Source organism: Phocoena sinus, chromosome 8, assembly GCF_008692025.1.
Source record: "Phocoena sinus isolate mPhoSin1 chromosome 8, mPhoSin1.pri, whole genome shotgun sequence".
Classification (NCBI taxonomy): domain Eukaryota; kingdom Metazoa; phylum Chordata; class Mammalia; order Artiodactyla; family Phocoenidae; genus Phocoena; species Phocoena sinus.
The window spans coordinates 40,659,008-40,685,247 of NC_045770.1; the positions used below are offsets into that span (position 1 = coordinate 40,659,008).

At 39.9% G+C, this 26,240-nt stretch overlaps 1 protein-coding gene across 2 annotated transcripts in view; it reads right to left on the bottom strand.

Annotated features, from left to right (window-relative positions):
• DEUP1 (deuterosome assembly protein 1) overlaps positions 1–26,240 on the bottom strand; it is a 233,610-nt gene that overhangs the window by 125,591 nt on the left and 81,779 nt on the right. Inside the window, exons 4-5 of one of the 2 annotated variants that reach the window (XM_032639856.1) lie at positions 23,327–23,478; positions 6,068–6,121 (exon numbers count right to left, since the gene is read on the bottom strand). The gene's annotated coding sequence lies outside the window, so the exon portion shown is untranslated. The remainder of the gene's footprint in view (positions 1–6,067; positions 6,122–23,326; positions 23,479–26,240) is intronic. The other variant, XM_032639855.1, reaches the window with a different exon arrangement.

Consider the following 26,240-nt stretch of genomic DNA (forward strand, 5'->3'; position numbering starts at 1 on the left):
ACTAACAAACGTAGTACGGTAGATAGCTGGGCGGAAGCAGCCGCAAGGCACAGGGATATTAGCTCGGGGCTTTGGGACAGCCTGGAGGGGTGGGATGGGGAGAGTGGGAGGGAGGGAGACGCAAGAGGGAAGACACATGGGAGCATATGTGGATGTATAGCTGATTCACTTTGTTGTAAAGCAGAAACTAACACACTATTGTAAAGCAATTATACCCCAATAAAGATGTTAAAAAAAAAAAAAAACACATTTAAGAGTCACAATAAAAGTCTGTGAAATGGAAAAAAAAAAAAAAATCATCTTCAGGGATGATTACATCCCTGCATTACATCCATGACACATGCACACAAAAGTTATAAAAAGAACATTTAGAAAACCAAATAGACCTTAGAAATTTTAAAATATGATACAAGAAATTACAATTCTGGAATAAAGTTTAGAATGCATTAATGATAGGTATATAGAAAGTTATCAAATAAAAAAAGTTAACTATTAATTCTAGGGAAAACATAACATATAAGAAAATATAATACAGTACTTGGCTAAGATAAAAATAATGTTCACATAGAGAAAATAATGCAAGCTCAAATACTGATCTATTTAAAAATATGATATAGAAAAATGTGTGGGTAGATGAAGAAGCAGTCTGTGTGGTGTCCAGGGGTGTGAGGATGTAGCTCCAACAGTGGGGAGAGCCTAGACAATCTCTAAAATACAAAATTAATAAATAGTAGAATAAACTTGCTCATTAGAAAGCTGTGGTATGTATTTGTCATTTCTTTTCAGGCTGTCTAACTCCTTTTGAACAACATACTGTTATAATTGGGGAATTTACTGCCATATGAATCCTGTATCCCCAAAATAAACTCCCAAATTCTGTTCCAGTGTCCTTTTCAGCTAGCACAGACACATGTGACCTGGGCTCTGCCAGCAGACTCACTCCCAAGAGATTCTGATCTAGAAGTGAGTGACTTGAGGAAGGTGATCCCATATGGAGAACATTTGGCTGGTGAGGGCTGTAGCAGAACAATTCAGCCTTGGAGGGTGGCCACAAGGTTGAGTTACAGAGCAGAATTGACATCCATGGGGCACGTGGTGGTAGAATGTGTCTTTTTTCAGGGGAGTTTTCTGTATGGTTTAATCACTGTTCTTGGAAGCTTAGCATCCCCATGAGCTACCCCACGTCTAGAGTCAGTCTGTTGTTTCCAAGTACCTAACAACCCTCAGAACTACAGAGGCAAATACGAAAAGAATAGCTAAAGAACTTGAAATGGTTACCTCTGGGAGTGAAAATCAAGGGTGGGAAGAGGTTGATCAGGAAACTACTCTTTTTTGTCTTTCTCTTGGGCTTTCTAACCATGACTATTTGACTTTCTAGCTATGTACATATATAAGTTTGATAAAAATTAAAACTGAAACAAAAGAAAACAAAGAGACAATAAGAACTATCTTTTGGAGAGTATAAATGCACCACAGGGTGCTACATCTCCTGTTTTTGTCTGCGGGAGACATCACTAACTGATAAAGCTCTCATTCTCTACAGAGGCTGGAATCTCACTCACAGTCGTTCCCAACACTTATTTTTAGGTATATTGGAGTTCGGTCTTCAGTTGAAAACTCTTTGCCATTGTTGGCCTAAGAGGAAATGCTCAGTCTTGTGTAGGCCTGGCCTTGCATTTCTGAACTTAAGTGAAAGCAAGCCCTGAATATGTTTCATGGTATACAGAATTAGAACATATATCCTAATTCTGAGAAATACCTTTATTAAAGGATGTATGTCAGCGCTATAGAACTCTGTTATTCCAGTGAAATTGCTACAGTTGAAAGAAGTCATTTAGGTTTCCGAACATTAACATGAAGATATACTTTGAAGCTTTACAGCACTATGATTAATAGAATTTTATTACCTCAGAGTTTTCAAAGTAGCTTAATCTCTTCACTAGCAGTATCAGCCTAGCATTTTATAAGAAAATCATGTTCCTTCAAGTCAACATATAGTTAATTCACATCTGGAGACGAGGCTACTATGACAACATGACAATTTATTGTGCTTTGAACACCTTTGAAAAGGAATTATTAAAAGGAAGAGAACAGAAATGCTTTGGGATAGAAAAATAGAATACCAGAATTATCTGGACAATTTTTAACAGTCATTTGCAAGGACTTATTGGCACTCTTTTATCTTGGTGTTCTTTCTTTCTTTTTTCATTTCTATGACACAGTGGCAGGATTATTTGTTCTATAATGAAAACGAGTTTCTGTACAAGATTCAAGAAGCATACTTAAATCCATCAAACACAGCATCTCCTGGCATTAAAGAAAATGTTTAACTGGATTTATTTCCAACCTTTTTATGAAATGTAGAACAATTGAGAACTAATTAGAGATCTAATAACCCTCTCTACCATTTCTACAGGTTGGACCATTGCTTTATGTAGAGAGAGGTATATCAAAAAATCACTTTCTAAACAGCTTTAGGGTAGACATGAAATTGAATAGAAGGAATACATTTTTCTCTGAATCTACTGTCTTCATTGTAAAGGTACAGAAAGAAGTTAGCTATGAGATTAAAGCCTTATGTGAAATGTGTATAACAGGAGCTAGTGGGTTCCCTCAGAGTTTCCTGACACAGCCATAGCATCTGTGCTATTCCTCAAGGAGGACACATCTGCAATGTCTTTGATTCTTCCTGCTCTCTCACTTTTTTTTCTCAAATTGAAGTATAGTTGACGTAAAGTTTTTTTTTTTTTTTTTTTTTTTTTTTTTTTTTTTTTTTTTTTGTGTGTGTGGTACGCGGGCCTCTCACTGTTGTGGCCTCTCCCCTTGCGGAGCGCAGGCTCCAGAAGCGCAGGCTCAGCGGCCATGGCTCACGGGCCCAGCCGCTCCGCGGCATGTGGGATCTTCCCGGACCGGGGCACGAACCCGTGTCCCCTGCATCGGCAGGCGGACTCTCAACCACTGCGCCACCAGGGAAGCCCGACGTAAAGTTTTATATTAGATTCAAGTGTTCAACATAGTGATTTGACAATCAAACACATGACAGAATGATCAACACAATAATTCTAGTAACCATTTGTTACATACAAAATTATTACAGTATTATTGACTATATTCCTTATGTTGTCTATTACATCTTGTGACTCATTTATTTTATAACTGGAAGTTTGTACCTCTTAATCCCGTTCACCTATTTTGCCAAACTCTCCCTCTTCCTCCCCGGCAATCGCCTGTTTGTTCTTTGTATCAATGAATCCATTTCTGTTTTGTTTGCTCATTTGTTTTGTTTAGATTCCACATATAAGTGAAATTATACAATATTTGTCCTTATCCGACTCATTTCACTTAGCATAATACCTCTAGGTGCATCCATGCTGTCACAAATGGCAAAATTTTATTCTTTTTTATAGCTGAGTAATATTCCAGTGTGTGTGTGTGTGTGTGTGTGTGTGTGTGTGTGTGTGTGTGTGTGCGTATTATATCTTCTTTGTCCACTCATCTATCCATGAGCATTTAGGTTGCTTCCATATCTTGGCTTTTGTAAATAATGCTGCACTGAATATAAGGGTGCATATATCTTTTCAAATTAGTGTTTTGTTTTCTTAAGGTAAATACCCAGAAGTAGAATTGCTGGATCATATGGTAGTTCTGTTTTTAATGTTTTGCAGAACCTCCACAGTGTTTTCCATAGTGGCTGCACCAATCCACATTCTCACCAGCAGTGCACAAGGGTTCCCTTTCTCCACATACTTGCCAACACTTGTTATTTATTGTGTACTTGATAAATGCCATCTTAACAGGTATGAGGTGGTATCTCACTGTGGTTTTGATTTGCATTTCCCTGATGATTCGTGATGTTGAGCATCTTTTCATGTACCTGTTGGCCATCTGTATGTCTTCTTTGGAAAAATGTCTATTCAGAACATCCACCCATTTTTTAAGTGGATTGCTGGTTTTTTTAAAGAAAAATATTGAGTTGTATGAGTTATTCATATATTTTGGATATTAACCTCTTATCAGACATATTTTCAAATATTTTTCCCATTTGGTAGGCTGCCTTTGCATTTAGTTGATATTTTTCTTCTTGTTGTAAAAGCTTTTTTAGTTTGATATAGTCCTATTTGTTTATTTTTCCTTTTTTTTTCGGTTGCCTGGCTCCAATGCCAGCCAAGGGCACCTGCCAGGCCTGGTGAAGTGTGTGTGTGTGGGGCACTTTGGAAGGGCGCCATACTGTTGGGTTCATGGGTGAACCCAGGGTTAATTGGTTGCATGGGGAGAGTCAGTAATGGCACCTGCCAGCACTGGGCCAGCTAGGTAGAGGGTGAGCTAGAAAGAAAAAAACCTAACCAACCAAACAACAAAACTGGCATCCACCAGCTCCTTTATAAGAAAAAGTTCCATCAGATCCCTGCCCCTCAGGCACATACCCTAAAATTAGTCAATGAATCTCCAGGTGCCTTTCATACTGCTGCTTCTGTGTTGGGCCTTGGAGTTTTTGTGTGTGCCCCTTAAGTGTGGATTCTCAGTTTCCTACAGCCCTCTGGCCCACTTGGATATAAGTCCCACTTGTTTTCAAAGTCGGATGTCATGGGGGCTCATCTTCCCTGTGTGGGTGCCCCGGGCTGGGGAGCCCAGTGTGGGATTCAGAGCCCTTGCCCCTCAGGGGGAACCTCTGAGGCTGTGATTTCCCTTCTGCCTATGGGATGTGGATCCCAGCCAGACCATGTCTCCACCCCTCCTATTCATCTCAATGTGGCTTTTACCCTTTACCTTTTTACTTATTTATTTTTTGGCCACCATGTGGCATGAGGTATCTTAGTTCCCCTACTGGGGATGGAACCTGTGCCCCCTGCAGTGGAAGCATGGAGTCTTAACCACTGGACCGCCAGGGAAGTCCCTACCCTTTATCTTTAGTTGTAGCCCTCTTTTTTGCTAGTCTTCAGGCTGTTCTCAGAGACAGTTTCCCCATATGTAGTTGTAAATTTGGTGTGTCCATGGGAGGAGGTGAGCTCAGGATCTTCCTACTCTGCCATCTTGAACCACCTCCACACCTTTACCCTGGCATTTTTCAGGCACACTTTCCTATTCCTTGGAATTTGATTGTGTCTGTCTCGTCTTTATTTTAATCACATGGCTAATGTGCAAGGGCACATGTTTATAGCTTGACTTTTCTGGCCCACAAAGTCTCAGAGGAGGCTGCATCTCAGGTCCTGGAGAGGAAGACCCAGCAGGGCATGGTAAATGAGATATGGGGCAATGTGGGTAATGACACAGTGTTAGACAAAGCATCGGAAAAACTAGGCTCCCAAATTCTGCCAAAGCAGTGGAGCGACTTCGGGTAAACCACTTAACCTTTGAATCTCATTTCTCTCATCTGTGAAATGTGATGATTGGGTTTAATCATCTCTAAGATCCTTCCCTGCACCCAAATCCCTTAATATTGATGTGGCATGTCTTAATCTTTTAGGATTCCTATGGATGAGTGTTAAACATAGAAAGTATGTAGGAAGGGTAGCCTATATTCCCTTAGGGTAGAGGTTTTTTTAACCAAAAAGCATGACCAGTGTTAAAGCAGTGCCAAGACAAGTAGAGTTCACGTAGGAATCCATTTGAGTAGTTTAGGGTTGCTATGATTATGTCTAGTGAGAAAAAGGTATTAAGAAGCTGAGTATAAAATATCTTTATAGGAACTATCTATGTAAAGAACAAAGCTTCAAGAAAAATGAAAAGTAAACTCCCTAAAGGCATAAAGTGACTCACATATGTTTTTAGTTCTTTGTTTTTGAACAATGTATAAAAAGGAATAGTATACTTTTTTGGTAAGGATACTTAACTTGGTTGGGTAGGATATGGGGGGTGGGGGCAATTCAGATCACAGCCTTAGCCCTATCTAACAAATTTGGGCAAATTAATTATTTTTCTTTATTTTTGGTTCATCATCCGTTAAACTTTGAAGGTTTACTGTTTACTTTTTAGTACTGTATAAAGGAAGGTAATTCAGCAGAGTGTTAGTGGACAAAGACTGTAGAGTCAGACAGAACTGGAGTTGAATCCCAGCCCCATGACTTACGTCTCATGTGTCCTTGGGAAAATGAAGTAATCTCTCTGAGCTCAGTTTTCTCATCTGCGAGGGGAGAACAGAAATCTTTTGTGACAGAAATCTTCCATTTTTGCCTGCCAGGCATTTTTCTACCTTCCTGTAGGGACACTCACTCCATGTGCTTAGCTCAGTAGGGGTTGAGCTCTGTTCTATTCACATTGTTGGATATGACCTGGGCCTGGTCAACCACATTGCCCACCTCCCTAATCAATCTCAGCTTCAGGGAGAGGCAGAATGCCCAAGGGAGCCAATCAGACAATTCCCTGGGATTTTACTCCCAGAACTGTAGAGAAGATGCTTCCCTTTTGTTTGGGTTACTAAGGGGGTAGAATATAAGTTTGAGTCTATTGACGCCCACCATGATTGCTATAGGAAGAGAGATTTTGGCAAGATAGAGATGGGGATAAGGAAAGGGATATAGATGGAGCTCAAGACAGAGGAGAGGATAAAGATAGAGCTGAGGAGAGGAGTAGAGTTAGGGATAGGAATAGGAATACAGTTAGGGATAGGCATAGAGATAGAGTTGGAAGTAGGAATAGGGATGAGGGTGGAGCTAGAGGTAGGGACGGGGATGAGGGTGGGGCTAGAGGTAGGGATACGGATAGTACCTTAATAGCACTGTTTGAGCCCTGGATCCAGCTGAACCACTACCCCCAGATCCTTTGGCTAATTGAGCCAGTAAATGCGTTTTGCTTAAACTAGTTTGACTTGTGTTCCTATCATTTAGAACTAAAAGAGTCTGAACATAATACTTATCTCATGGAGTTATGGCAAAAATTAAATAGAACAAAGCATGGAAAGCACATACCACAGGGCTTGGTAGGGACAAGTTGCCACAGTAAGATGCTAAACAGACGGTGGCCATTATGATAAGTAATTAAAGCTAACATGTACTTATTTATACTTTTATGCCATTTTTTACCCTAAGAAGGTTCAAGACAAAGAAGGTAAAATATAAAAATTTAAAACAGTATAGTATAAAATGTTGATATGTTTTTTTAAAAAAATAAAAGAGGGGCTGCCTAAAATCATAATAAGGCCACAGACACCCCAAAACACACCACCAGACATGGTCCTACCCACCAGAAAGACAAGATCCAGCATCATCCAACAGAACACAGGCACTAGTTCCCTGCACCAGGAAGCCTACACAGCCCACTGAAACAACCTTAGCCCCTAGGGACAGACACCAAAAACAGCGGAAACTATGAACCTGCAGCCTGCAAAAAGGAGACCCCAAACACAGTAAGTTAAGCAAAATGAGAAGAAAGAGAAACACACAGCAGATGAAGGAGCAAGGCAAAAACCTATCAGACCTAACAAATGAAGAGGAAATAGGCAGTCTACCTGAAAACGAATTCAGAATAATGATAGTAAAGATGATCCAAAATCTTGGAAATAGAATGGAGAAAATACAACAAAAGTTTAACCAGGACGTAGAAGAATGAAAGAGCAAAAAACCAATGATAAACAACACAATAAATGAAATTTAAAATACTCTAGAAGGGATTAATAGCAGAATAACTGAGGCAGAAGAACGGATAAATGACCTGGAAGATAAAATAGTGGAAATAACTACTGCAGAATAGAGCAGAAAAAAGAATAAAAAGAATTGAGGACAGTCTCAGAGACCTCTGGGACAACAGTAAATGCACCAACATTCGAATTATAGGGGTCCCAGAAGAAGAAGAGAAAAAGAAAGGGACAGAGAAAATATTTGAAGAGACTGTAGTTGAAAACTTCCCTAATATGGGAAAGGAAATAGTTCATCAAGTCCAGGAAGCACAGAGAGTCCCATACAGGATAAATCCAAGGAGAAACATGCCAAGACACATGTTAGTCAAAGTATCAAAAATTAAATACAAGGAACAAATATTAAAAGCAGCAAGGGAAAAACAACAAGTAACACATAAGGGAATCCTGAAAAGGTTAACAGCTGATCTTTCAGCAGAAATTCTGCAATCCAGAAGGGAGTGGCAAGATATATCTAAAGTGCTGAAAGAGAAAAACCTAAAACGAAGATTACTCTACCCAGCAAAGATCTCATTCAGATTTGACAGAGAAATTAAAACCTTTACAGACAAGCAAAAGCTAAGAGAATTCAGCACCACCAAAGCAGCTTTACAACAAATGCTAAAGGAACTTCTCTAGGCAGGAAACACAACAGAAGGAAAAGACCTACAATAATAAACCCAAAACAATTAAGAAAATGGTAACAGGAACATACACACTGATAATTACCTTAAATGTAAATGGATTAAATGCTCCAACCAAATGACATAGACTGGCTGAATGAATACAAAAACAAGACCGGTACATATGCTGTCTACAAGAGACCCACTTCAGACCTAGGGACACATACAGACTGAAAGTGAGGGGATAGAAAAAGATATTCCATGCAAATGGAAATCAAAAGAAAGCTGGAGTAGCAATTCTCATATCAGACAAAATAGACTTTAAAACAAAGACTACTATAAGAGACAAAGAAGGACACTACATAATGATCAAGGGGTCAATCCAACAAGAAGATATAACAATTGTAAATATTTATGCACCCAACATAGGAGCACCTCAATACATAAGGCAAATACTAACAGCCATAAAAGGGGAAATCGACAGTAACACAATCATAGTAGGGGACTTTAACACCCCACTTTCACCAATGGACAGATCATCCAAAATGAAAATAAATAAGGAAACACAAGCTTTAAGTGACACATTAAACAAGATGGACTAAATTGATATTTATACGACATTCCATCCAAAAACAACAGAATACACATTCTTCTCAAGTGCTCATGGAACATTCTCCACGATAGATCATATCTTGGGTCACAAATCAAGCCTTGGTAAATTTAAGAAAATTGAAATCATATCAAGTATCTTTTCTGACCACAATGCTATGAGACTAGATATCAATTACAGGACAAAATCTGTAAGAAATACAAACACATGGAAGCTAAACAACACACTACTTAATAACCAAGAGATCACTGGAGAAATCAAAGAGGAAATAAAAAAAACCTAGAAACAAATGACAATGGAGACACAATGACCCAAAACCTATGGGATGCAGCAAAAGCAGTTCTAAGACGGAAGTTTATAGCTATACAAGCCTACCTTAAGAAACAAGAAACATCTCAAAAAAACAACCTAACCTTACACCTAAAGCAATTAGAGAAAGAAGAACAAAAAACCCCCAATGTTAGCGGGAGGAAAGAAATCATAAAAATCTGCACAGAAATAAATGAAAAAGAAATGAAGGAAATGATAGCAAAGATCAATAAAACTAAAAGCTGGTTCTTTGAGAAGATAAACAAAATTGATAAACGATTAGCCAGACTCATCAAGAAAAAAAGGGAGAAGACTCAAATCAATAGAATTAGAAATGAAAAAGGAGAAGTAACAACTGACACTGCAGAAATACAAAGGATCATGAGAGATTACTACAAGCAACTATATGCCAATAAAAGGGACAACCTGGAAGAAATGGACAAATTCTTAGAAATGCACAACCTTCCGAGACTGAACCAGGAAGAAATAGAAAATATGAACAGACCAGTCACAAGCACTGAAATTGAAACTGTGATTAAAAATCTTCCAAGAAACAAAAGCCAAGGACCAGATGGCTTCACAGGCGAATTCTATCAAACATTTAGAGAAGAGCTAACACCTATCCTTCTCAAACTCTTCCAAAATAAAGCAGAGGGAGGAACACTCCCAAACTCATTCTACGAGGCTACCATCACTCTGATACCAAAACCAGACAAAGATGTCACAAAGAAAGAAAACTACAGACCAATATCACTGATGAACATAGATGCAAAAATCCTCAACAAAATACTAGCAAACAGAATCCAAAAGCACATTAAAAGGATCATACACTATGATCAAGTGGGGTTTATCCCAGGAATGCAAGGATAAGAATCAATATAAGCAAATCAATCAACGTGATACACCATATTAACAAATTGAAGGAGAAAAACCATATGGTCATCTCAATAGATGCAGAGAAAGCTTCTGACAAAATTCAACAATTTATGATAAAAACCCTCCAGAAAGTAGGCATAGAGGGATCTTTCCCCAATATAATAAAGGCCATATATGACAAACCCACAGCCAACATCATCCTCAATGGTGAAAAACGGAAACCATTTCCACTAAGATCAGGAACAAGACAAGGTTGCCCACTCTCACCACTATTATTCAACATAGTTTTGGAATTTTTAGCCACAGCAATCAGAGAAGAAAAAGAAATAAAAGGAATCCATATCAGAAAAGAAGAAGTAAAGCTGTCACTGTTTGCAGATGACATGATACTATACATAGAGAATCCTAACGTTGCTACCAGAAAACTACTAGAGCTAATCAATGAATTTAGTAAAGCAGCAGCATACAAAATTAATGCACAGAAATCTCTGGCATTCCTATACAGTAATGATGAAAACCATGAAAGAGAAATTAAGAAAACACTCCCATTTACCAATGCAACAAAAAGAATAAAATATCTAGGAATAAACCTACCTAAGGAGACAAAAGACCTGTATGCAGAAAATTGTATGACACTGATGAAAGAAATTAAAGATGATACAAATAGATGGAGAGATATACCATGTGCTTGGATTGGAAGAATCAACATTGTGAAAATGACTTTACTACCCAAAGCAACCTCTGAATTCAATGCAATCTCTATCAAACTACCACTGGCATTTTTCACAGAACTAGAACAAAACATTTCACAATTTGCATGGAAACACAAAAGACCCCGAATAGCCAAAGCAATCTTGAGAAAGAAAAATGGAGCTGGAGAAATCAGGCTCCCTGACTTCAGACTATACGACATAGCTACAGTAATCAAGACAGTACGGTACTGGCACCAAACAGAAATATAGATCAATGGAACAGGATAGAAAGCCCAGAGATAAACCCACGCATATATGGTCACCTTATCTTTGATGAAGGAGGGAAGAATATACAGTGGAGAAAGACAGTCTCTTCAATAAGTGGTGCTGGGAAAACTGGACAGCTACATGTAAAAGAATGAAATTAGAACACTCCCTAACACCATACACAAAAATAAACTCAAAGTGGATTAAAGACTTAAATGTAAGGCCACACACCATCAAAGTCTTAGAGGAAAACATAGGAAGGACACTCTATGACATAAATCACAGCAAGATCCTTTTTGACCCACCTCCTAGTGAAATGGAAATAAAAACAAAAATAAACAAATGGGACCTAATGAAACTTAAAAGCTTTTGCATAGCAAAGGAAACCATAAACAAGATGAAAAGAGAACCCTCAGAATGGGAGAAAATATTTGCAAATGAAGCAACTGAGAAAGGACTAATCTCCAAAACATACAGGCATCTCATGCAGCTCAATATCAAGAAAACAAACAACCCAATCCAAAAATGGGCAGAAGACCTAAATAGACATTTCTCCAAAGAAGATATACAGATTGTCAACAAACACATGAAAGAATGCTCAACATCATTAATCATTAGAGAAATGAAAATGAAAACTATAATGAGATATCACCTCACAGGAGTCAGAATGGCCATCATCAAAAAATCTACAAACAATAAATGCTGGAGAGGGTGTGGAGAAAAGGGAACCCTCTTGCACTGTCGGTGGGAATGTAAATTGATACAGCCACTATGGAGAACAGTATGGAGGTTTCTTAGAAAACTACAAATAGAATTACCATATGACCCAGCAATCCCACTACTGGGCATATATCCAGAAAAGACAAAAACTCTAATTCAAAAAGATACGTGCACCCCATTGTTCATAGCAGCACTATGTACAATAGCCAAGAACTGGAAGCAACCTAAATGTCCATTGAGAGATGAATAGATAAAGAAGATATGGCATATATATACAGTGGAATATTACTCAGCCATAAAAAGGAACGAAACTGAGTTATTTGTAGTGAGGTGGATGGACCTAGAGACTGTCATACAGAGTGAAGTAAGTTAGAAAGAGAAAAACAAATACCATATGCTAACACATATATATGGAATCTAAAAAAAAAAAAAAAAGAAAATGGTCAGAAGAACCTAGGGGCAAGATGGGAATAAAGATGCACACCTAGTAGAGAATGGATTTGAGGATATGGGGAGGGGGAAGGGTAAGCTGTGACAAAGTGAGAGAGTGGCATGGACATATATACACTCCCAAACGTAAAATAGATAGCTAGTGGGAAGCAGCCGCATAGCACAGGGAGATCAGCTCGGTGCTCTGTGACCACCTAGAGGGGTGGGATAGGGAGGGTGGGAGGGAGGGAGATGCAAGAGGGAAGAGATATGGGGACATATGTATATGTATAACTGATTCACTTTATTATAAAGCAGAAACTGACACACCATTGTAAAGCAATTATACTCTAATAAAGATGTTAAAAAATAAAAACAATAAAAATTGACTTATCAAAAAAACAAAACACAAACAAACAAAAAAGAACAAGTTGACTTGTTCAGGCAACAATGATCACAAGGACAAGCCCACACTCACGCATGCAGTAGTGCATTTGTTTTGCTCCATAAAGATCTGAACACTTATACATGTGTGTGCATATATGCACATGCACATACACGTACACGCACACACTATACAACAGATCAAAAATGTTGCACTACAATTCCAAGTAGGTTGGTCACAGAGACTAATAATAAACATGAAGCAGCCCTGTCAATTCCAAAATCCAGAGGATTCAGCTTTCTTTTTAATAATGGTAAAACCAGAAACAGCCTTTTAAATATTTTTAAACATAAACTCCTAGGCTGTATTCCTTACAAAAGTTTTCAAGTTCAGGGGAATTCTGAATATTTTATGATGTCAAAGGATTTTGGGGGATTTGGGAATTTTTAAGAGCTAAAATTTAAATATTTTAGGTAATAGTCAAACTAAGTATAGTCATTAAATCACTGTTTTAGACACTGTGTGTATCTGTAAATCAGAGACTGGTTTTCCAATTCCCAGGACAATAAGTCCTGAAAATAAATAGTCCAGTGGGTTTTAGCAACAGCAAAGAACAACTTACGAAATCCATGACACTGTTAGATTTCCATCTGTTCCAGGAGCTGTTGACGATACATGTGCGGTTACCCAGGCACTATTTCAAAATGATGTGAACTGTAGGTACCTTTAATCATTTGCAGAGTCACTATGTGAGGAAGCCACATGCCAGGTGCAGGACAGCAGATGCAGTCCCCAATTTACCAGGTTCATGTCACAATTCATTCCCATTATGGCAGTCTGGTATTCAAAATCTGCTTGAAACTAGGCATATGCTGGATGGCTACATGTTTCTCAGGCTCATATATTATACCTAGCAGGTTTCTGGATAAATTAATTTATTCCTGATCTGCAAGAATCATTTGGAATTGTCTCTGGACATCCATGTCAAAATCTTAACGTGCTAGAGACTAAACCAGGATGAAACTCCCAGGCTTCCCAGGACCATGACAGAGCCTTCGACATTTGATGCTAATATATTGTAAAGTACGTGCTAATGAATTACAAATGGTGTCACACAGTCTTTGCACGTTGTCATATTAATTCAAGATTTCAGAATTTCAAAATGCATTTTCAATAGGTTCAAGTGTATAAATATCAAGGAGGCATTGACCTTTATCAAAATGATTTTTTCCTGTGTTAAAAAGATCAAAATTTAACATAACAGGGCACACGATTTGACTTTGCTGTAAAGTGGTTGATGAGGAGAACTGTATCTGCCCCCAAATTATTCACATGAGGACTGTGAAACCTTTCATTTGCACTTTTTTTGGGAATGGCAGGAGTGTGGATGGGAGCTGGGGGAGAAAGAGGAATATTGCAACTAGTGAGAAAAGAGTAAACTGAAGGATGTCAGTTCTTTAATTAACATGCTGCTTGTCATCTTTAGCACAGAGAATAACAAAACCCTGCAGGCACTAAATAAAATGAGCCTTTGAGAGGTTTCTCATCCTAGGCAATCTACAGTTTGTGTCAGTTTGGAGTCACTGATGCAAACATTTTGTTCAAATACTTTATTGTTTGCTAGCTGCATGACATCCACAAGAATGTTTTCAAGGTCAAATGAATATTTTGATGAGTCAGAGTGTGGGATTCTGTGAAGTGGGCTCCTTGAGGCAGATCAGGGACCTTGAATGAAGCAAATTGGAGCTTCACCTCAAGTCCCCAAACCACTGGTATGCTTACACAGCTATCAATTTCCCAACCCCCCCCCTTTTTTTTTTACTTTAGGTACTTTTTTATTGAAGTATAGTTGATTTAAAATATTATATTAGTTTCAGGTGTACAGCACAGTGATTCAGTATTTTTACAGATTATAATCCATTATAGCTTATTACAAGATAATGGCTATAATTCCCTGTGCTATACAATATATCCTTGTTGCTTATCTATTTCATACATTGTAGTTTGTATCTCTTAATCCCATGCCCCTAATGTGTCCCTCCCCCCTTCCCTCTCCCCTTTGGTAACCATTAGTTTGTTTTCTATACCTGTGAGTCTGTTTCTGTTTTGACATATTCATTCGTTTGTATTATTATTATTTTTTAACATCTTTATTGGAGTATAATTCCTTTACAATGGTGTGTCAGTTTCTGCTTTATAAGGAAGTGAATCAGTTATACATATGTCCCCATACCTCTTCCCTCTTGCGTCTCCCTCCCTCCCATCCTCCCTATCCCACCCCTCTAGGTGGTCACAAAGCACCGAGCTGATCTCCCTGAGCTATGCGGCTGCTTCCCACTAGCTATCTATTTTATGTTTGGTAATAACACCCACTTTGTCTCCAACAGGATTTACGACTGGAATCAATCAGTTCCAGCCTCAGGGGAGCCCAGACCAGAAGAAAATAAAACAGTAAAAATACTGCTTTTTGTCTTACCTTGTCAGAATCTTCAATTTCAGGGGCAAATGTTTTGGGCACCTTTATGACCACCGCATCATTCCCCATACCATTAGAGCAGCAATCACATTGAACTTGTTCATTGCCATGTCCCCATTTTCTGGCCCAGTGCTCGGCACATAGCAAGTACTCAATAAATATTTGTTGAACAAAAAATAGATTCAAGGGTCACACGATTAAAACTACCTCTTCAAACTAACTTAGGGAACATCCCGGGGAGTTTTAAGCAATAATTAAAATCTTATATTTTGACTCATGTCCCAGAAACTTCTTAAGGGACTTGTGAATTTCTAATATGCTAACCTCTCATTTTGTAAAGAATCGTTGTGTGTGCTTCTGGACTTATATGCTAACAAATAATTGAGGTATTTATCTACTCGTAACTGTAGAAAACGAGTGCAAACTGTAGGAGCTTTCTGTATTAAAACAACCCTCCCAAAAAAGATTTACTCTTTAGGGGAATAATATAAATTGTGGGACATTTTAAATTGTGATTACATAGATAATTCTAATAGTACATCACCCCATGGAAGAATAATACATTCTATCCAACATTTTCATCTCTTTCATTGGGAAGGGAAGTCCTTTCATGAAAACATCTTACACAGCAACCATCAGGGGGCATCATTAGTGTGATCGTAGCATTGGGGAACCTCTGTTCCCCGTCATACTGAACAACACCTTAACGTGGGTATCTTGGGTTGAACTCTGATTAGAGTTCCCATGGGTTTATTTGGGAGAAAAGGGGGAGAGTGAGTGATGAGTTCCCTCTAAGTAAAAATACAGTAGGACATCCAGGCTCACTTTATTCTCCCCATTCTCCATTCCCAAGTACTGCCATCACTAATCAAATCGGTTTCATTCTTTCCTAGTTTATCATTCTAAAAACTATGTATTGGGCTTCCCTGGTGGCACAGTGGTTAAGAATCCACCTGCCAATGCAGGGGACATGGGTTCGAGCCCTGGTCCAGGAAGATTCCACATGCCACGGAGCAACTAAGCCCGTGCGCCACAACTACCACTACTGAGCCTGCGCTCTAGAGCTCGCGAGCCACAACTACTGAGCCTGTGTGCCACAACTACTGAAGCCCGCATGCCTAGAGTCCGTGCTCCGCAACAAGAGAAGTGCAACAAGAGAAGAGCACTGCAACAAAAGAGTAGCCCCCGCTCACCGCAACTAGAGAAAGCCCGCGCACAGCAACAAAGACACAATGCAGCCAGAAATAAATAAATAAATATAAATTTAAAAAATAAATAAATAGGGCTTCCCTGGTGGTGCAGTGGTTGAGAGTCCGCCTGCTGATGCAGGGGACACGGGTTCGTGCCCCGGTCTGGGAAGATCCCACATGCGCAGAGCGGCTAGGCCCGTGAGCCATGGCCGCTGAGCCTGCGCGTCCGGAGCCTGTGCTCCGCAACGGGAGAGGCCACAACAGTGAGAGGCCCGTGTACAGCAAAAAATAAAAAAATTAAAAATAATAATAATAAAAAAATAAATAAATAAGTAAAAAATATGTATTGTCATTTGCTGGATACTTCCTAAAATGTGAATATTTAATACTTAATTTAATTTTTAAATGGTTGCTGTGGCACTGACTGCTAGTTATCACCCAATACATTATATAAATGAGTTATACAAACATGTTATAAAAGATGATCTTGGTCTATTGACCCGTGGGTTGTTTATCACTTCACCGCATGTTGAGATCTATTTGTTCAAAAGTCTACTGGCATCATGCTCAAAATTGTACACATCCAATTCTTTTAAAAATAGCCCCAATAAGCAGATTTTTAGCCATTTAGAGCCCAACTGCTTTGTATACCCTGTGAAACCTTTCCCAAGGTTGTCATGATACCTGTCATGTCCTGATAAGGTAGAGCCCTGTGGTTATGAGATCCCAAGCTGCTATGGCCCTTCCGAGCTCTCTGACCCAGAGACTTATCACCCTCTCCTGTCCTCCTCTCCTGTGAGGTCTCTTGTTCTTTTCTTCCTAGATGGTTGCCCCCACATTGTAACCTCTGGACTTTCTCCAGCAGTGATGGACTTCCCTCTCACACAACTTCATCCAAGTGCTACCCATGTGAGGACACAGCGAGGAGACAGCTGTCTATAACAGGAAGCGGACCCTCACCAGACACCAAATCTGCCAGTGCCTTGATCTTGGACTTCTCAGACTTCAGAACTGTGAGAAATAAATGTTTGTTGTTTAAGGCACCCAGTCTATGATTTTTTTGTTACAGCAGCCCAAACAGAATAAGACAACAATCATCATAGGAGAAAGATTACAGGCAAGGCTCAGAGAAGTGTGAGCAGGAAGGATATTTGGGGAACAGCAAACAGTCTAGTGGTTTAAATCATACAGTGCATGCAGGGAATGATTGGGAGAAACGTTTGAAAAGTGTGTTTGGGTCACATTAGAAAGCCCTTAAATACCAGGGCCCTGAATGCCATTGATTTTGGCTGGCAGTAGAGGGTCCCTAAAGGCTCTTGAGTGAGACAGTGATGTGATGGGAGCTGTGTGCCTGTAAGATGTATCTGGAAACTGTGTGAAGACTGGACCAGAGAGGGGGAAGACAGGACATTAAAAAGATACCACTTCAGTGGCTTTGTAGTAATCCAGCAAGACAATGAGAGTCTGAACTAAAGTGGTGGAGGGGGAAGATACAAATAACATTCAGACGTTATTGATCATTCTTCCAACCGTAATACAGATGATGCCATCCTAAGCGTCTCATTCCGTCTATTTTTATCATTGATGCTATAGGTAGCCAGACAAACTGGCATTGCTTGTAGCATGATTATATTTCTTCACATCAAACACATCAACATACTCACAAAGAGATCTTGAGCTTCCCAGAAATACACAGAGTACATAGGTAATTTACCAAACTGATAGAATTAAATACTCTAATAGAATAAAAACAAAATGGTTAACTAAAGAGCCTTGTTGGCTGGAAACAGCAATTTCCCATAAAGACATTTATTCAACTGAAGATGAAGTTCATGTGTTGGTGGGGTATCTTTCTATAAAATACAGTTGCATTTTTCAAAATACCTACTAGCCTCATAAACTAATAAAATTTAGGTTAAAGATTTCATTTGGAAGGAAATAATCAAGGATAGTGGGCTTCTACAATACATGTGAAGTAATTATCTCAAATAACATTAATTGCCCAGGTGCTGCTAACAGGGCCCAGGCAACTGGGACATTAAAACTGCAGCCATAATAGAGAATTATTTCAGAAGTTACTTTAAAAAGCTTTTGCCTATTAGTCTCAGTGGGCTGTTTGCCTCTCTGGCATTTCTTTTACCTCTTCCTCTTCCCCAAATTGTGGGGCAGTCCTTTGGTTCTTGAAAGTCACTTGGAATAAACAAGTGACCTATGCTATACTACTTATTGTTTTCCATCACTGAATGTTTCCATTTCCACGGCGAATGGTTCAGGACTCACGATCTGACAGGGAATCTATGGAAGATCACTGGCTTTTCCTTGTTAATAACAAAAACTCTGACTCAGATTGGCTAAAATAATAAAGACTTTTATTTCCTCTTACAACAAGAATTCTAAAAGTAGAACAATCCCAGCCATACCATAATAAGCTTTCCAGGGGCTTTCCTGGTGGTGAAGTGGTTAAGAATCCGCCTGCCAGTGCAGGGGGCACGGGTCAAGCCCTGGTCCGGGAAGATCCCACATGCCGCGGAGCAACTAAGCCCGTGCGCCACAACTACTGAGCCTGCGCTCTAGAGCCCACGTGCCACAACTGCTGAGCCTGTGAGCCACAACTACTGAGCCTGCATAGAGCCCTTGCTCCACAAGAGAAGCCACCACAATGAGAAGCCAGCACACTGCAACGAAGAGTAGCCCCTGCTCGCCACAACTAGAGAAAGCCCGTGTGCAGCAATGAAGACCCAACGCAGCCAAAAATAAATAAAATAAATTTATTAAAAAAAAATAATCTGCTGACCTTTAAAAAAAAAAAAAAGAAGCTTTCCAGGTCTCAGCTTTGTCTCCTCCATAGTTTGGTATCATCCTCAGGATGGTTTTCCTCATGATCACAAGAGGCTGCCAGTAGCAACTACCACAACACACTTCCTTTCTTATACCAAGCAAGTGAAATAGAGAAGGAACCTCTTGCCTTTTGATATAACTGGGCTAATTTAGGACATAAGCTCAACCTGAGATAATAACAGACCAGGAGAATACTTTCCTGATTAGCTTAAACCTTAATTCCTGATTCAATCATTGGTAAGAGGGGTAAAAGTACTATGATTGGATTATACTAGTCAAGATCCGTGCTAGGGGCTAGAGATGGGATGAATATCCCCCCAAAGCAGTGTTCTCTTAGAAAGGCAGAAATTAGAGGTGGGGAGAGATGATGTAAAAAAATGTTAAGAATACATGTATACATGTAGCAACAATATGATCAGTGAGTTGCAAAATAGATTACTCTGCAGAAATGTCAAAGTAGGTGTAAGAGATGGCAGGGAACTGATTAGATGAGTCAATCCTATCAAGGACTTAAAATAGTAGAGGGTAGAGAGAGAGGATTTGGTGTGAAAAATTTTTAGAGAAAGAGATGCTGGTGTGCTATGAGTCTCAAGCCCCCATCCTAAGGGGGAAGGGTGTCTACTCCTATGGGGGCAAAGAATGTCACCTGCACTTCAGTTAACAAAGAATGTCGCCCGCCATCAAGCTATCAGCCATTGCAGCCATGCCCCCCTCCACCCCACCCATGGTGTGCCCTGGGGGGAATTCCAATGGAGAAAAACATATTTTGGCCATAGATAGTTATCGAAAGTATAATTCCAATAAGCCCAGACTCTTGGATCTTCTCACACTTAGAAAAGCACTAAAATCATTAACTTGATATGTCTGTTTCTTGTGATTAGCAGTAATCTTTTGATGGTCAACTACATGTTTGTTTTTGTTTCTGAGCAAAAACTCTTGTATTTCATGGCTTCTCCCTTACCTCCTTGGAACAGTTCCTCGGAGCTATCTGAGAGCTTATCTCCCGGGCTATAATCTTCAGTAAGGACTCAGGATAAAACATAACTTGCAACTTTTAGGTTGTGTGGGGTTTTTTTTTCAGTCAACACCTAACACAAACTGAGTAAGAGGGGCCGAAAGGGAATCATTTGGGTAGCTTGCTGTTTCCCCTGCAGTTACAGAATCAGCATGGATGTGGCTTGACTCCTCTCCTCAAAATCTACAGGCTGGAGATGGGTTGGCAAGCTGTTTTGGTGGCAGAGTGACGGAGGGTTGCTGCTATGCTATTATGGACCTGCACTCACAGAGTTTTGGGGACAAGGAATGTGGGAATGTTTCCAGTGGCCGGGATGTGGGCTATATGCGTGAACTTGAGAGCCAGTGGGAGAACCACCTTTAATCCTTTCCATTAGGATCATCGTAGAAACAAAGAGACCTCAACAGAAATGATACTGAGCTGGATCACCCATTCCCTAGAGCTTGTAGAGGAAGGAATTGCAGGAATAGCATGTGTTCGCCCAGATCAGAGAAACTGCAGGTGAAAGACCACTATGATATCAAGGTCTCTAAAGAACCTCTAAAAGTGAGTAAACTTTAAACGTCTGCCAGACCCAGAAAGTGTGAAGCCATATTACAAAGTACCAGTCAAATGATATCCGCTTCCCAAGGGATCATATGCTGGAAAACAAGCTGGATAAAGAAAGAACGAGGAAAGAAAGAAGGACCACACCCTAGAATGCCCTGCAGGTGGCCAGTCTATAGCAGGACCTGGTTTTGTTGATTTTAAATTTAAATCAAGTTCAGAGAGCATTTTAAATTATTGAATTGACACTGTCTTTGTATTCTAAAGTGACTTTTGAACCTTGTATTAGTTAAGAGAGATCCATAAATCATATGCTCTCCAAGAGTTTTCACCCTGGAATCACTTTCCCGTGGCCATGATCTGCATCAGCAAAAGGGATACTCTGTGCCTTGCCTTCAATATCCAGGAAGCTAGCGACTGACTCTCGGACCTCTGCTACAGCTGCCGTAAAAAAGCAAGTGCTTTGACAACTGTGCTTGCAAAAAGCAGCAGAAGCGTGGCCTCTTATGCATGATGTCACTTCCTCCCAAATGTGGCACGGGTCTATCTGCCTGATAGACTCTAGATCAAGCTGAAGGGACTCTGGGCATATAATCTTAACTTTGCAGGCTCCAGCATGAAGCAAGCACACCCCTGTCAGGGACTGGCATGGGATGGAGGGAGCCAGCCTGCAGTATCCGCTGTAATGCCCACACCACACACCTGGTGGTCTATATCCTGAGTAGTTTCACTGCATGAATGTGTCTACTCAAGAGACAGGATTAATAAGAAAGTGCTTCATGGCCTTACTGTACACTTGGAAGCCATCTACTCACCGGCATCCAAGAGCAAGCTCCAGATCCAGGTGACATCCAGGTGTGACCTCTCACTCTCTCCTGCCAATTGGCCACCTTTCTCCTGGCTCCTCCCTTTCCTTGAGCAATGAAGCTTCTCCCCACAGGTCTCTTCAGAGCCTGTTCACATCTTACCCACCCTTTGTGGTCTCCCTGAAGGGCCCCCTGCCCCAGGAGCCTTTCCTTGTCTTTCCAGGCTCCTCTGAGTTCCCTCTTTTTCTTCCTGTCCAGAACAACATTTTGACGTGGGATTATATAAGCCTTGGATTTGTCTGCTAATTCATTCATTCGACAAATGTTTAAGGAGCCCATACAAGGTGCTTTGTTGAATGTCAGGTGGTAAAGGCACGGTCCCTGTCTTCTTAAAGCTTACAGACTATTATAGAGGAAACAGACATGAAACAAGTAAACAGCATGTAAATGTAGAATTACAGATTGCAATCAGAGCTATGAAAGAAAACTTTCAGATGTGTTGAGAGAGTCAATCAGTGGTCTGTCCTGAGTGGTCAAAGAAGGTGTCGCTTAGGAAGTGAAATCTAAAACAGGAGGTCTAAGTAGGGGCTAGCCCGATGAACAGGGGGAGCAAAAACATGCCAGGAAGAAGGAATCATTAAAGGCCTTGAGTCAGGAAGAGATGAAAGCATTTTAGCAATGGACAGGACAGTACATTTGGGGCATTGTGGCAAGGGGCAGGTGGCAGCAGTGAGATAAGTTTAGAAATATAACCTGATTATGTGGGTCCTTCCTGGTTGTGTTAGGCACTTTGGACTTAAAGCTAAGGATACTGGAAACATTTTTGAAGGATTTATAGCAGAGCAGTAATATGACCCAATTAATGTTTTAGAAGAATACCCTAGTTCCTCAGTGGAAAATGGATTGCTGAAGAGCACGAGTAGAAAAAAAGGAAATTAGCTAGGGAGCAATTACAAAAGCCCAGACGAAAAGTCAGTGGTTGGCCACTAATGGTGGTGGCAGGGGAGATGGAAAGAATGGTTGATAATTGAGATCAATAAGCTTCGTCTTTCGTGCATGCCAGGCATCTGGCTTGGTGAAAACCTATAGCTCTACTCAGTAAGTAAATATAATAAATCAATACAGTAATTAGTTAATTACATGCTGCTTTAACCTTCTAAAAAGAGGAGCTGATCTATATTGTTAACTGGATCAAACATCTCACAGCAGCTGGGAAAGCAATTATGTAGACATATAGTCAATCTGGTTTGTTTGCTATGTCAGTCTGGTTACTTTGACAACTGAATAATATAGACCATGTGGTTACCCAGAGTTCTGTTTAGTCACTGTGCTAGTTCAAGATAATACCAGTTCTGTTTAGGTCATTTTCATTGTTCATTAGATAGAGCTTTGAATGCACAACTTAGGATTTTATAGTATATAACTGTGGTTCCTAAATATTTTTTATTCTGTAAACCAATATTCTTTTCTTTTCAAAAACTGGGGGAACTGCTTAATGTGACCCCCTTTAGGTTGTCAAGAGTGGGTATTAGAACAAACAATCAAATAACTGCTCTCATAGCGAGGGTTCTTAGCTGCAAGCAATAGAAACTAAATTCTGTCAGATTTAAGTAGGAAAGAATTTATGATGAGGGTTTTGTGTGGCTCACAGAATCACCAGGAGGGCTGGAGACTTAGGGCCAAGCTATCAAGAACACTGTCCAAATCTTTGATGTGATGAAGATCGCACAGCCACTGCCAGTGCCATTAAGCAGTCGACGCCATAGGTTAATCACTAAGATCACCAACGCTGCCACTGAATGGCTCTGAGAACTGACACGTGGCCCTTGGAAGTAGATATAGCCACTGCTGTTGCCACCGTCCCTCCCCAGAATGGTTGCTGGGCAGTCCTGCTTCACAGTGCCGTTTTCGGTTCAAAGACTGGTATGAACTTACCACTAGTGGAGCGTAGCTCAGGGGCTTGTGTCCTCACTGCAAGGAAGATAGGAAACTGAGCTTCCAGGGCTGGAGGTAGGCAGGGCTTCCCAATGAGATTTATAAAGTGCAGAATTTTCCAAATATAGGCATAGACTTTGGACATCAGGATCCTAAAAAAGAGTAACAACTACCATTTATTATCCCCATCAGTTCATACGAGAAAAAAAACATTTAGTTCTAAAATGTAAAATGGGACAAATTACAGTATATAGAATAGCCTATTAATGGAATAAAGTGTTTTTTTAAATAGAAAACTCACTGTATTGTCCTGACTGTTTTCTTTTCTTTATTCATGGGGAAGCTCTGCCTTGAGGCAGCTTGATTGACAGAACAATTTTGGAAACCCATGTGTATAGAGGACACGGGCCTTGGATAACAAACTTGGTCTTGGCATTTCAGCTCTACCACTTACTTAAGCAGTTGTATAATCTTAGGTATGTTAGATCTGAAATTCAAGGTCATCCTTTTTAAAATGGGGATAATACTTCCTAACTTTTAGACCTGCTGGGGGATTCGATGAGATAATGTATGTAGATGTATATAGCAGGACCTGGAACATAGGAGCCAGGGGTAGATGCTCCTCTTCTGTTCTTCCCATCTTGTGCTGTAAGGGGTCTGCAACCTGCACTAGAACCTGAGACTCTTAGCCCTTCCAGCCATGGGCTGCACTAGTGCTGTTTGCTGTTGAATCTCCAAAACCTAGCTCAACGCCTACAAAATAAGTGCTCAGTGACTGCTTGCCAAATAGACAAGTAGGGCTTCCCTGGTGGCGGAGTGGTTGGGAGTCCGCCTGCCGATGCAGGGGACACGGGTTCATGCCCTGGTCCGGGAAGATCCCACATGCCGCAGAGCGGCTGGGCCTGTGAGCCATGGCCGCTGAGCCTGCACGTCCGGAGCCTGTGCTCCGCAATGGGAGAGGCCACAACAGTGAGAGGCCTGCGTACCGCAAAAACAAAAACAAATAGACACGTAGCTCTTACTTAAATTATTACTAATTATGTGAAGTAATAATGTAAAACACATGATATCATCCTTGGCACAGAGTAGATATTAAGTATAAATGTGAGCTCCCAACTTCCATTTCTAATAATAATCAGCAAGTTTCTTTGGGCCAATCCTCCTCCTAGAATGTTTTTCAATGTAGTAAAATATATATAATATAAAATTTACCATCTTAACCATTTTTAAGTGTACGTACAGTTCAGTGGTATTATTTTCACAATGTTGTGCAATCACCACCATCCATTTCCAGAACCTCTTTTTTTAACTTAAAAATTTTATTTTTTTAGAGAAGTTTTAGGTTTATAATAAAATTGAAAGGAAGGTGCAGAAATGTCTTGTAAACTCTGCTCCCACACATGCATAGCCTCATCCATTCTCAACATCACTCGCCAGAATGGTACATTTCTTACGAAGGGTGAACATACATTAACATATCACAATCGTCCAAAGTCCATAATTTACCTTAGGGCTCACTCTTGTGTTGTATACTCTAGAGTGTGGACAAGTGTATAATTACATACATGCATCATTATATCATACAGGGTATTGTCACTACCCCTGTGCTCTGCCCAGTCATCTCTTCTCTTTCCCCACCTCCCCTCACTCCCCCACAACCACTGATCTTTTTACTGTCTCCATAGTTTTGACTTTTGCAGAATGTCACATAGTTGGAATAATACAGTATGTAGTCTTCTCACATTGGCTTCTTTCACTTAGTAATATGCATTTAATATTTCTCCATGTCTTTTTATGGCTTGGTAACTCATTTCTTTTTAGCACTGAGTAATATTCCAATGTCTGGAGGCACCATTGTTTACCCATCCATCTACTGAAGGACATCTTGTTTGCTTCCCAGCTTTGGCAATTATGAATAAAGCGTCTATAAATATCAATGTCCAGGGTTTTGTGTGGATATAGGTTTTCATCTCCTTTAGGTAAATACCAAGGAGCATGAACGCTGCACTGTATGGTAAGAGCATGTTTAGTTTTGTAAGAAACCTCCAAACAATCTGCCAAAGTGGCTGTACCACCAGCAATGAATGGGAGTTCTTTTTGCTTCACATCTTTGACAGCATTTGGCGTTGTCAGTGTTCTGGATTTCTGCCATTCTAGTAGGTGTGTGGTGGTATCTAGTTTTAATTTGCATTTTCCTGATGACGTATGTGGAGTATCTTTTCATTTGCTTATTTGTCATCTATATATCTTCTTCAGTGAAGTGTCTGTTGAGGTGTTTGGCCCAGTTTTTAATTGGGCTGTTTGTTTTCTTATTGCTGAGTTTTAAGAGCTTTTTGTATATTTTGGATAACGGTCCTTTATCAGATGTGTCTTTTGCAAATGTTTTCTTCCTACTGTGGCTTGTCTTCCAATTTTGATATTCTTTCACAGAGCAGAAGTTTTTAATTTTAACTAAGTTCAGCTTATCAATTATTTCTTCCATTGGATCATGTCTTTGGTGTTGTATCTAAAAAGATATCACCATACACAGATCATTTAGGTTTTCTCATATTATTTTCTAGGAGCTTTGTATTTTTGCATTTTACATTTAGGTCTATCTATGATTCATTTTGAGTTAATTTTTGTGAACGGTATAAGGTCTGTGTCTAGATTCATTTTTTTTCATGTGGCTGTCCAATTTTTCTAGCACCATTTGTTGAAGAGACTATCTTGGCTCCATTGTATTGCCTTTCCTCCTTTGTCAAAGATAAGTTGACTATATTTATGAGGGTCTATTTCTGAGCCCTCTATTCTGTTCTTTTGATCCATTTGTCTATTTTTTCTCCAATATCACTCTGTCTTGATTACTGTAGCTTTATATTAAGGGCAGTGTAAGTCCTCCAACTTTATTCTCCTTCAATATGTATTAGCTATT